Raw genomic sequence first — 10,373 nt, 5'->3', positions numbered from 1 at the left:
GGTGACCCCTCACCAACCTGTGTGAAACATACGGCATCGTTGTGCCAGAAGCAGTTCATAAGTCACAGGCCAATATCCCTTTGTTTGGGGAAGTTTCACTCACAGCAGAGACAAGTGGGCGTGTATGATGACGCCTGAAAACATCGCAAGATCATTGGACACTACTCTGGTGCAGATCACTCCCACATATGCAAATTAGCCATGCAGTTGCTCAACTAACAGCGCAATGAAGTATAAAGCTTGTGGGTGGGAACAGAACCAGCTGATCAGATTTGCAAGTGATTATCCACAGTTGAACACAACCTTGATGTCAGCTATGACTTGTATAAATATAACACATTCAGCCAGTAGTTTTATGCTCTCATGGGGAACACCACATAGCTGGTGTGACCACTTTGGATTTACCTTTTTGGACATTTGAAAAAGATGCCAGTTAGGCATCAAAACGTCATGTTTTTCCCAAGATTTTAACTTTTTGTATTATTAAAAGCTAAATTTTACTTACAAATGACCAGTGAGTGCTGCCTTTTTTGCATAGTATGTATATGTGTATATATATATATATATATATATATATATATATATATATATATATATAAGCAGATCTATAGATAACTCTATAGATCTAACACTAAGAATTCAAACATGAATTTGTGACTGTTATATATGTCTCAAAGCTTTACATTTTTACAGAGCCCCAGAGGTGTCACACAAGATTTGTTTACATTTTGCTAAATCGTGCGCACATTTTGCTAAATTGTGAGCACGATTTAGCCAAAGTGTGCTCACGATTCTGCCAAAGCGTGCTCGCGATTTAATTATAATCATGCTATTCCACCTTAAAGGGACATTATACACTATATTTCTCTTTGCATAACTGTTTTGCAAATTATCAATTTATACAGTCCAACTAAGAGTTTTTTTTGTAACAATGTATAGTTTTATTATTAATATTTTTTATTAACATTGAGCTGGTTTCAGACTCCTACCCAAGCCTCAAAGTGTCAGATGTATACGTGCGTTTACAGACTACTGCTGGCTCCTGTTTGCCTAATCTGTCTTTTCATATGCAACGATGGGGGGGGTATCTGCACCCAGCCCCTTTCACTGGGGGTTCCAGCTAATTTCCTCAAAAGTGCTAAATTTGGAGCTTCTAGGTTTTTAAAAGGTTTTATACTTGATTTTTAGATCAGTATCTCCGCATATTCTTCTTTATAGTAGTGTCTATTACATGCAGAAATATATATGAAAATTGGTGTATACTGTCCCTTTAAGCATGAATTTTCCCCCTTGCAGATCAGCCTGCTCCTCCCCTAGCTAGTCATGTTTTGATGACCTATCTACAGGAGGAGGAGCTCCCGCACACCAGCTACTAGTACTTTCAGTTCAGTTTAGTGTGTCAGTAAAGATGGGAAGTCTGATAAATCAGTTCATTTCGGACGGTTCGTTTAACTGAACCAGTTTATGAACCAATTAATCTGTTGGGCCCTTCTTAGATTCTTGCACCTGGGCCCTGTGGTTTCTAGTTACACCTCTGTTTCCGCCCCTGTCCGCTCCTTGACTGATAAATTGAGCTCTATGTGTCAGTGAGGATCAGCACAAACTGGTAAGTAACTGTGCACTTATCAAATTCAACAGATAAAAGGAAATATAGAAGAAAAAGGGATAAGGAGGAACAAGATAGGGAATGAGAGATTTGGCGCACTATCTTCCTCACATAATAAAACCTAACACTTTATTGTGATTGTGACGGATCCCCGGCTACCCAAAAGGGTCCTTCCACTTCCTGGAACAAGCTGCTATGTAGCCCAGGAAAGTGATTCTAGACAGACTAGCATTCAGGTGAAATAAGTGATTTTATTGGGACAAACACACATCTTTTATACATACAACTCATCTTTATAATACATGAGATAATGCCACAGTTTTCCTGCCATTCCCTCCCCCCTAGACAGGCTGGTGCCGGCCATAGCAGCCATGAACCTACAGATTCCCAGTACCCAAGGGTGCCTGTTTTCGGGGTGATCCCGGGGGAGCAGCGGCACTTCCAGGGTGTCATTTTAAAGCTCTACAGTCCAAAAACCGACATGATCCATGACTGGGGACCGGAGTTATGCTGGTTTAAACGTCCACCTGGAAGTCCAGGGAGAATAGGGAGCTCCCTTCAGGCAATCACCCCACCTCTGGCCCACCCTGAGAGGCAGCAAACCCCAGAAGAGCGGAGCTCTGGGACAAAGGGCCACTGGAGCAACCTGGGTCAAAGGATACCGGTAATCCTGGATGATGCGGCCGACTGGTAGTTCCAGGGGCCCAGCCGGCCAAAGGGGAAAGTGGCGGTCAGCGGCCAGCTCTTCCAAGATGACATGTAATACACAAAACAATGGGAACAGAAGGTCTGGGGAATCGCGGTTGCTCTGAGGAACCCAAAACCGCTGAGAGATAGCAGGGGTCAGGTCATAGGGGGGTAAGGGATCAATCCCTGCAGCCCAGTATCCATGACCACTCCCCCCTTCCAGTTCGGCATACCTGGCTAGGTCCACATACGGGTCGGCCTGGGGATGTCCGAGGAATTTATGCCACTTCAGTCCGCCAAGAAAGTCCGTCAGCATTCCCATTGCTTTTTCCCGGTCGGTACTGAATGTCAAAGTTAAATGGCTGCAGGGCTAGGCTCCACCTCAACAGTCTCCCGTTGTCCCCAGAAACTCGGTTGAGCCATACAAGGGGATTATGGTCAGTGAGGACTGTGAAGGGTCTTCCATATAGGTAGGGCTGCAACTTCTTCAAAGCCCATACTAGCGCCAGACACTCTTTCTCGACCACCGCGTAGGCTACTTCCCGGGGTAGCAGATTTCGACTGAGGTAGGCAATGGGGTGGTCCTTTCCTTCCTCGTCTGCCTGGATTAGGATGGCCCCCAACCCGAACATAGAGGCATCTGTGTGGACAGAAAAGCGTTTGGCTGGGTTAGGAGCGACCAGTACTGGAGCAAAGATTAAGGCAGACTTAAGACTCTGGAAGGCTTTTTCACACTCGGGGGACCACAGGACCTGTCGGGGAAGTCGTTTATGGGTCAGGTCAGTCAGGGGTTTGGCGAGGGTGCTGTAATTGGGGACAAACCTCCGGTAGTAGCCTGCAGTACCCAGAAAGACAAGGACTTGGGTTTTGGTCCTGGGGGTGGGCCAGTTAGCCACTACCTCGACTTTGGCTGGCTCGGGTCGCTGCTTACCGCAGCCAACTCGGTGGCCCAAGTATTGAACCTCCGAGCGCCCAATGGTACACTTATCTGGCTTCAAGGTTAGGCCGGTGGCTCGAAGACGATCTAAGACAACGCCTAGGTGGACCAGATGGTCCTCCCAGGTCTCGCTATAGATGGCGATGTCATCCAGGTATGCACAGGCATAGTCCTGGAGGCCATCTAACAGGCGGTCTACCATTCTTTGGAAAGTGGCTGGGGCGTTCTTTATTCCAAAAGGCATATAAGCCGAAGGGAGTGATGAAGGCAGACTTGGGGATGGACTCAGGGTCGAGGGGAATTTGCCAATAACCCTTGCATAGGTCGAGGGTGGTCAGGAAGTGGCCCCGGGCAATTCGATCTAACAGGTAATCTACTCGGGGCATGGGATAGGCGTCAGAGGTGGTTCTGTCATTGAGTCTACGGTAGTCAATGCAGAACTGGGTAGTTCCGTCCTTCTTGGGTACTAACACTACTGGGGAGGCCCAGGGACTGTTGGAAGGTTCAATGACACCGAGGTCCAACATTCCCCGGAGCTCCCGGTGCATACTTTCCCTGACTGCCTCTGGGATCCTGTAGGCAGCCTGTTGCAGGGGGGTCTGTCCTGGGGTCTCCACCCGGTGGATGGCTGTTGTGGTAAACCCAGGGACAGTAGAAAGCATGTCACTTCTCTGTTCCAGGAGTCGCCGGACCTGCCCTTTCTGTCCGGGCTCTAACCTGTTGTCTAGGGATATGTCATCCACCCCCTGGGGAGCTTTCAGAGTCCTCCACTGCCGGCACACAGATAACGGCCACATCTCTGGGTCTTTCTATGTATGCTTTCAACATGTTCACATGAAAGGTCCGACGATCCTTTCATCTGAACACTTCGCTACCAGGTATGTGGTGTTGTTCAGTTGTTCCACAACCCGGTAGGGTCCTTGCCAAGAAGCCTGTAGCTTGTCTGTTTTGACAGGCTTCAGGGCGAGGACCTTCTGTCCCACTATCAGGGTTCGGGTACGGGCATTGCGATCGTACCATCGCTTCTGTCTGTGTTGAGAGGCCTGAAGGATCTCGCGGACCTGGGCAGCCAGGTCCTGCAGCCGGTCCCTGAGCTGGAGTACGTACCCCACGACAGAGTGCTCTTCCCCCCCTGTGGTTCCCTCCCAGTGGGCTCGTACCAAATCTAGCGGGCCCCTAACCTTTCGACCATACAGTAGTTCAAAGGGGGAAAAGCCTGTGGATTCCTGAGGCACCTCTCGATATGCAAAGAGGAAGTGCGGCAGGAATTTTTCCCAATCCTTGTGAGTGGCTGAGAATGTCCAAAGCAGTTGCTTTAGGGTCCCGTTAAACCTCTCACACAGACCATTCATCTGGGGATGGTAAGGGGCGCTGTGCAGGGGTTTAATTCCGCACAACTTCCAGAGTTGTTGAGTGATTTCTGCAGTGAACTGTGTTCCCTGATCGGAAACCACTTCCCGAGGGAAGCATACCCTGGAGAATATCCGGAGCATCGCATCTGCTATGTTCTCCGCCTGGATATTGGCAAGGGGGATTGCCTCTGGGTATCGGATGGCATAGTCTACCACTGTAAGGATGTATTTCTTTCTTGAGGGGCTGGGCCGAGCTAATGGCCCCACAATGTCTACTGGTACTCGGCTAAAGGGTTCATCAATAATGGGCAGGGGATGGAGGGGGCTTTCCTATGGTCTCCCGTCTTTCCTACCTTCTGGCAAACCTCACAGGATTTACAGTATTCCTTAATATCGGCTGTAATGCCTGGCCAGAAGAAGGTTTGAGTCAAGCGGTGGAGGGTCCTTTTCTTTCCTAAGTGGCCGGCTAAGGGAATGTCATGCCCTATTTTCAGCAGGTTGGACCGAAACTTCTTCGGTATGACCATCTGGCGTTTGGGCACCGGTCCTTTTCTCCTCTTGGAGATCCGGTACAGGAGCTCGCCCTCCCACTGGAACTGTTCATCTCCGGGGGCCCTTGGCATCAGCACCTACTTGGTCTCGGTAAGGGGCTAGGGTCGGGTTGCTCAAGGTCTCTTTGGCGAAGTCAGAGGGGGTCACCCAGGAGGGGGTGTCAGCAAGTTCGGGGTTAGTGGGAACGGGCCATCGGGGGAAGGTAGGAGTTGGGGTAGTAGGTCTTACCTGGGTCCCCAGAGTTGGTGAGGTGGCTTGGCATTTGGCCTGCTGGCGGGTTGTCACTGGGCAGGTGTCCGGAGAGGTACTCCCCACAAAGGCGGAGACAAGGTGGCCGAGGTTGTTTCCTAACAGGACTGATCGGCCACATACTGATCGGCCAGGGCAGCGGCTTGGTCAGCTGTTCTGGGCCCCTTGTCCTTTACCCAGTCCCTTATCTCCGCTGGAGTGCGGTTGTAGAACTGCTCCAAGAGGATAAGTTGAACAGCTCCGTCTAGGGTGGTGATGTGTCACCCCGTAACCCAGGAGTTCAAGGATCGAGCTAAGTGGTGGGCAAACTCGGTATAAGGCTGCTCCTCTTGTCTTTGTAGCCCCCGGAATCTTAGCCGGTGAGCCTCCGGTGTGAGTCCATACTGGGCAAGTATACACTCCTTCACCCGGTCATAGTTGTCTTGATCCCCGGAAGGGACAGTGTGGAAAGCCTTCAGGGCCCTACCGGACAGTTTCCCTATGAGGATAGTAACCCTGTTGGCACCAGTGACCCCATGCATCCGGCACTGGGTCTCGAACAGCTGTAGGTAGCGGTCGATATCCTCGCTCTCATCATCCTGGAATGTTCGGAAAGCCCCGTGAGGTAGTTTCTTGGGCTGGGAAGGGGGGTCCAGGGGATCCGACATGACCCCCCCATAGACTTCTAAAGCTCCAACATATGTACCTTGGTGACATCAGTCACTATCCGAGTAATGATCTCCTCGGGGGGGTTAGGTCCATAGAGAGCCAGTTGCCACTGTACTTGCCGCTGCATGTCGGACATTGTAGTCCCTTGAGTGGAGGCTGTACTGGGCCGTCCCCCGCTTTGGTCGCTGTCAGATCCACCAGTCTGTTCGCTAGCCCAATCGTCCTCCATCAGTTCGGCTCTGAGCACTGCCTTTGTCCTATTGCCAGCGATTTTCCCTCTAGCCTGCAGCAATATTCTCAATTCTTCCTTCCGGAGCCCATGGTACTGCTCCATCCGGCAAGATCTTCAGTTGGTGGTTTGGACGTTCCAAGTAGACGGAAACATCCCACCGCTGCCAACCAATGTGACTGATCCCCGGCTACCCCGACTGGGTAGCTCCGCCATAGGGGTCCTTCCGCTGCCTGGAACAAGCTGCTATGTAGCCAAGGAAAGTGATTCTAGCAGGAGCCCACCTAAATGACTAGACAGACTAGCATTCAGGTGAAATAGGAAGTGATTTTATTGGGACAAACACACATCTTTTATATATACACAACTCATTTTTATAAGACATGAGACAATGCCACAGTTTTCCTGCCATTCCCACCCCCCTAGACAGGCTGGCGCCGGCCATAGCAACCATGAACCTACAGATTCCCAGTACCCAGGGGTGGCTGTTTTCGGGGTGATCCCAGGGGAGCGGCGGCATTTCCAGTGTGTAATTTTAAAGCTCTCGGTCCCCAGAATCTACAGTCCAAAAAGCAACATGACCCGTGGCTGGGGACCGGAGTTATGCTGGTTTAAATGTCCACCTGGAAGTCCAGAGAGAATAGGGGTTATAGGGGGAACCGGAACCCCCGGTTCCCAAGGGAGCTCCCTTCAGGCAATCGCCCCACCTCTGGCCCACCCTGAGAAGCAGCAAACCCCAGAAGAGCGGAGCTCTGGCTCAAAGGGCCACTGGAGCGACCTGGGTCAAAGGGTACCGGTAATCCTGGATGATGCGGCCAACTGGTAGTTCCAGGGGCCCGGCCGGCCGAAGGGGAAAGTGGTGGTAAGCGGCCAGCTCTTCCAAGATGACATGTAATGCACAAAACAACGGGAACAGAAGGTCTGGGGAATCATGGTTGCTCTAAGGAGTCCAAAACTGCCGAGAGATAGCAGGGGTGAGGTGATAGGGGGGTAAGGGATCAATCCCTGCAGACCAGTATCCGTGACAGTGATTAACTAAAACACTAGTATTCAAAATAGGTCAATACTAGTTATATTACCAGTCCACTCTGACGGAAATTAAACTAGGGTATAAGAAATGATACATTAACATAAACTGCAATGGAGTTGGACTCCCAAATCAATGGAGACCATAACCGCAGCACTGATTCTACTTATACAAACGAATCATGCATAGCGTGATCTTCCAATTACCCACATAGTGCCAGTGAATAATTTCTTTTTTGTAAGTAACTGTGCACCTTAGCTTCAGTCACATGGATTTCTAAAAGCCCAATGTTAGCATTATGTTATGTGACAAACAGTACATTTAGTATTGCAATGCTCACAAAGCATAGTTATCCTTTCACAATACAATGCTTAATAATCTATGATTACCTTGTATATAAGGCTTTGGACCAATCCCCCTTATCTCAGAGGTGTGTGCATACTTGAATTTATCCAATCAGTGATCCATAACGATTCAACGAGAGTCAGCTCAGTGTTATGTATATCAGGGTTCTTCAAACTTTTCCCCCCAAGACCCAGTGCTATGATACCACATATCTTTGGGACCCAATTTTTATACTTGGTCTGAAAATTTCTTAAGAAATAAACAACATGATATCTGCAATTTTTGGCAAAGTGACTAAAATATGTGCATGCTTTATTCCTGATTGTAGTCAAATATGTAATTGTTGTAAAACATAATAACACACTCTCATACAACACACACCACACACTCATACAACACACACAAACACACTCTCATACAACACACATTTTCGTTTTTACTTTGACCTAGAGCCGGAGCAAGCCAGTGACTATGACAAGCTCAAGGCTGAGATCCTGGCACGCCTAGGAGTGACTTCTGCAGTACATGCTCAGAGATTCCACTCTTGGAGATATGCATCTGATAAAGCTGCAAGATCGCAGATGTTTGACCTCATTCTCCTTGCCAGAAAATGGCTGCAACCAGAGGTTAACTCCACTAATAAGATTGTGGAGTTATTGGTGATGGATCGGTCTCAATGAGGACTACCTGCTTCCCTTTGTCGATGGGTCAGTCAGGGTGAAAAACAAAGCAAGCGGTGCTTACCCCCAGGCAGTATGATGGGCTGCTTTCTTCAGCGATCCTGTCCAGCGCGTCTTCAGCGTGTGCACTATTCACATTCCTACGGATGCCGATAGGAGCCAGATCCAGACGTCTCGGTCCAATGACGTCAGCAAAATTGAAACATACAGTGAGGAGACCGGCTAACCATCCGCCATAAATCCAAAGGAATAATAGGTAAGATGCAAAAAAACGGGTTTATTTTCACAGGTACAGACAGTGCTTTAAAATCAAAAAAGGCATGCAGAAAAGAGCACCAAACGGACATACTCCGTAGGTTACAGTGCAGTAACAACAAACATACGCGTTTCGTGAGGGGCTGCCTCACTTGTTCACTGCTTAAACTGTGTACTGGTCTGTAAACCTATATAGAGAGGTATCTATGTTAATTGGACAGGTGTGTTCCATTAAATACTTTAACTAATATGTAAACTTTTTAACCCCTCATATATATAGGCTGCAATAGACAGTATTAGTACAGGATGGCAATATTATACAATTACATTGTGGAAGAGATATATAAATACAATTTATAATAAAACTATTATATATGTAAACTCATTTTGTGCATATAAAGTGAAAAATTCTTACCACAAATGCAGTGTATTAAACAACAAAAGATAAATAAAAAATGAATGAAACAATAAATTAAAAAATGAAAGAAATCTCATTATTTAAAATGTCAGGATGAAGTGTATTATACAAACAGATTAACGTCTGACTCAATATTTAAACCAGAGGGTGTCCTAGTGTTCATGTTAAAGATCCACCTGACCTCCTTCTTACTTTACTGATATTCCCTGTCCCCCCCTCTCTTGGAGAAGGGCACATGATCAATTGCCTGGAAAAATGCTAGGGAGGAATCCCCTTGATGGTCAAATTTAAAATGTGAGGCCACTGAGGTAAAGATATCTGGGTCATTTATGTCTCTGATATGCTCCAATACTCTGTCCCTCAACCTTCTTTTTGTTTTTCCTAGGTATTGGACCTGGCAACCTTTACATGTCATGAGATACACTATATGTGTTGAATTACAATTAAGATTGTATCTAATTGTATATTGTTTCCCTGTGCTATATGATTGAAAGGAATTCCCTTCCGTGATATGATCACAGGTTATGCATCTAGTGCCTCTACATTTAAAACAGCCAGATCTAGTTGGTAGCCAAGTGCCTCTTTTAGTTTCTGGTAAAAAAGAAGGGGATACATAATTTTGAATACTCTTTGCCTTTCTGGACACAAATTTGACACCACTAGAGATCACTTTCTCCAGAACAGGGTCAGTTTGTAAAATTGGGAGACTTTCTTGTACAATGTCACAGATCTTTCTGTACTCCAAGCTATATGGAGTACTGAAGACCACCTTATTAGGCAAATTTGGAGTGCTGGAAGATAGTTTACTTCCCTTCTTGTATTGCAGAAGGGACTCACGTGGCATGCTATCTACAACTTGTCTAGTTTTTGACAATAATTGGTTATTATATCCCCTATGTTGGAGTCTACTGCACAGATCCTCGCTTTGCTTTTTATATAGGGTCTCACTAGAGCAAATTCTCTTTGCCCTAATGAATTGACCCTTAGGGATAGCTTTGAGTACATGTTGAGGATGACAAGATTTATAGTTAAGAATGGTATTACCACTTGTCGGTTTTCTATGTAAATCTGTCACAATCAACCCATTCTCAACTGATACTTCAATATCCAAAAACTCAATCCTTGTTGTATTCTGACATCCAACGAAGCTCAAATTGAGATCATTGCAATTTAAATACTCCATAAATTTAGATGCAGACTCCTCATCTCCATCCCACACCAATAGCAGGTCATCAATATAACGTCCAAAATAAATTATATGTTCCTTGAAGGGGTTACTATCTGCATAGACGTGGAGCAGCTCCCACCATCCCATATAGAGATTGGCATAGGAGGGGGCGAATTTCGCCCCCATAGCTGTTCCACGCCTCTGCAGATAGTAAGACCCC

The sequence above is a fragment of the Bombina bombina genome, chromosome 1 (assembly GCF_027579735.1).
Source record: "Bombina bombina isolate aBomBom1 chromosome 1, aBomBom1.pri, whole genome shotgun sequence".
NCBI classification, from domain to species: Eukaryota; Metazoa; Chordata; class Amphibia; order Anura; family Bombinatoridae; genus Bombina; species Bombina bombina.
The sequence above is the reverse complement of the archived record's forward strand: the minus strand, read 5'-3'. Positions refer to the sequence as shown.